Here is a 3,366-nt window from a genome sequence, read left to right as displayed (position 1 = left end):
ATACCTAACAGTCGATACAAGTTCCTCTGTGCCAAAAGACCCACTAATAATATTGTCAATGCCCTACCACACATTTTAAAAATAATACATTTTGTGCTTTTTCAGATCTGGATCATATGAACCTCTCCCCCATGATACGCCACCTTGTGGAGAACATGACAGAAGAGTGGGTTTAATTGTTTTTTTTAATCAGTGTTAGCCTGTCAGATAGTAAAGTTCCAATGTTCTAAAATTCTTTTCTTTTTGCAGGCATTGGAGAATTGTCCGTGAGGCTCTATGTGTGCCTGTGAGTTTGATTTCGCCCACATAAAATCTTTTCTGTATATTACTGTTCAATTATACAGCCGCGGAAAAAAATAAGAGACCACTTCAAAATGATCAGTTTCTCTGGTTTTACTATTTATTGGTATGTGTTAGAGTAAAATGTACATTTTTGTTTTATTCTATAACCTACTGGCAACATTCCTACCAAATTTCAAATAAAAATATTGTCATTTAGATCATTTATTTGCAGAAAAATGACAATTGGTCAAAATAGCAAAAAAGATGCAGTGTCTTCAGATCTCGAATAATGCAAAGAAAACAAGCTCATATTCATTTTTAAACTACACAATACTAATGCTTTAACTTAGGAAGAGTTCAGAAATCAATATTTGGTGGAATAAACTTGATTTAAAATCACAACTCTCATGTGTCTTGGCATGCTCTCCACCAGTCTTTCACATTGCCGTTGGGTGACTTTATGCTACTCCTGGCGCAAGAATTCAAGCAGCTCGGCTTCTTTTCATGGCTTGTGACCATCCATCTTCCTCTTGATCACATTTCAGAGTTTTTTTTATGGGATTCAGGTCTCGAAATTGGGCTGGCCATGACAGGGCCCTGATCTGGTGATACTCCATCCACACCTTTACTGGCCTGGCTGTGTGGCATGGAGCATTGCCCTGCTGGAAAAAACACTTCTCAGAGTTGGGGAACATTGTCAGAGCAAAAGGAAGCAAGTTTTTCTTCCGGGACAACGTTGTACTTTGCCTGGCTGAGGTTTGTAAAAGACTATAAGGATTGAACCAAAGCGGACTGGAGGGTCTCCTAGTTCGTCTTCTCTGATGAGTCCAATTTTCAGCTTTGCCCAACACATGGTCGTCTGATGGTTAGACGGAGACCTGGAGAGGCCTACAAGCCACAGAGTCTTGCACCTACTGTGAAATTGGACTCATCAGAGAAGACGAACTAGGAGACCCTCCAGTCGGCTTTGGTTCAATCCTTATGGTCTTTTACAAACCTCAGCCAGGCAAAGTACAACGTTGTCCCGGAAGAAAAACTTGCTTCCTTTTGCTCTGACAATGTTCCCCAACTCTGAGAAGTGTTTTTTCCAGCAGGGCAATGCTCCATGCCACACAGCCAGGCCAGTAAAGGTGTGGATGGAGTATCACCAGATCAGGACCCTGTCATGGCCAGCCCAATTTCGAGACCTGAATCCCATAAAAAAAACTCTGAAATGTGATCAAGAGGAAGATGGATGGTCACAAGCCATGAAAAGAAGCTGAGCTGCTTGAATTCTTGCACCAGGAGTAGCATAAAGTCACCCAACGGCAATGTGAAAGACTGGTGGAGAGCATGCCAAGACACATGAAAGTTGTGATTTTAAATCAAGGTTATTCCACCAAATATTGATTTCTGAACTCTTCCTAAGTTAAAGCATTAGTATTGTGTAGTTTAAAAATGAATATGAGCTTGTTTTCTTTGCATTATTCGAGATCTGAAGACACTGCATCTTTTTTGCTATTTTGACCAATTGTCATTTTTCTGCAAATAAATGATCTAAATGACAATATTTTTATTTGAAATTTGGTAGGAATGTTGCCAGTAGGTTATAGAATAAAACTAAAATGTACATTTTACTTTAACACATACCAATAAATAGTAAAACCAGAGAAACTGATAATTTTGAAGTGGTCTCTTAATTTTTTCCGCGGCTGTATATGGAGGGTTTATTTCAATAGAAATTCTCTAATATTCTTTAGTCTTTAATATTCCTCTCTGATGAAATACCTCATTGTCTGATTTTGTTTACTCAGAGGACCAAAGAAGAAGTTGGCCATCTTTGTGCTATCATAGTGAAGAAAGTTGTCCAGACTGCTCGCTATTACCTGCTTCCAGTCCTCAGTGAAATGCTGGGTGTTCCTGTCGCATACGTATGTGGAATGACAAGTGCAGGGCAAAACACATTTTGGTATGTACAGTAATCACTGGAATGACTTTTTTAAGATTTTACTGTTTATTACTCCCATCATCAAATGCAAACCTAAAGTAGCACTTCCTGAGTGCAAATCATGCCCAAATAGCATGCCTGTTGTGATTTAGCATGGGATTAATTGTCATGTTTTAATTGAAGTGAAGTATGTGTAACTAGTTCTGTGTAACTATGTGTTGTCAGTAATATATGTGGTCTTTATGCCTTGGAATAGGGTTAGCACCTCAGAGGCCAAGAAGCCTGAAGGGTCATCTCTACGCCAAGGATCTCAGGGGATAACAAATGAAATGCTCTCGGCAGCAGCCAAGAAAGAAGCCGATGAGATTTTTCGAGAATCGGTCAGAATAGTCAGTGGTTTGGATCCAGATGTGCCTGCCTTACCAGAGAGATATTCTTCCATCTCCGAAAATAATTTGGAATTGACAGCCCCATGCACCATTAAGGACTTTGACTTCGGTCCTACTACAGTACCCATGATTGGTGAGGACGCTAAAGCCACAGGACTATCACAATTCATTCCCTTGCTTAACCAGCTTACCGAAACTGAATTTCAACATAGGGCATCAAAGCAAGTGAGTGAGGTTTTGCTCCAAACTCTTGAGAATGAATCCCCAGTTGAAGAATTTGCTGAAGATGACGAGGAATCAAACGCCAAAGCAGAAAGTCAAACAGACCTCTGGGAGGTTCCTGCTTTCTTTCCATCTGGTTCCCTGTCAGAATCTCTTGCAGTTGATCTAGTTGGTGATATTATGGAATCCATGAAGGACAAAGTGTCAGGCCAAGAGGTTCATTCAACATCATTTGATGTTGTTAGATGTGTTATTGAGGGGATGAAAGATCTTTTGGAGAAAACACGAGCCCTAGGAGCTGTTCTTCAAATGAAAAAGATCTACAGGACAACATCTCAAAGAATGTTCAATGCCATTCAGAACATGGTGGGGAAATTGTTTTGCAAATCTTTTCGCTCTGACACTAAAAAGAAAATGACAGTCGCTTCTGCCATCAATGTCACTAGCCAAGTCATTGTGTCCATGCAGAGTGAACTTCCAGATCTCAAGACGGCAGACAATCTAGAGCAGGTAGAGCTGATTAATATGATTCTTGCTGCTATGTTG

General features: G+C 40.1%; 1 long non-coding RNA gene across 1 annotated transcript; it reads left to right on the top strand.

Annotated features, from left to right (window-relative positions):
* Nucleotides 1-249: 249 nt before the first annotated feature.
* LOC308366296 lies at nucleotides 250-2,620 on the top strand. Its single transcript, XR_013968677.1, has 3 exons — nucleotides 250-286; nucleotides 2,076-2,230; nucleotides 2,466-2,620. It is a non-coding gene; the product is annotated as an uncharacterized lncRNA (long non-coding RNA).
* Nucleotides 2,621-3,366: the final 746 nt, after the last annotated feature.

This window comes from Sprattus sprattus (assembly GCF_963457725.1).
Source record: "Sprattus sprattus genome assembly, chromosome: 5".
NCBI classification, from domain to species: Eukaryota; Metazoa; Chordata; class Actinopteri; order Clupeiformes; family Clupeidae; genus Sprattus; species Sprattus sprattus.
Note: the sequence above shows the minus strand (reverse complement) of the source record. Positions and strands in the feature narration are given on the sequence as shown.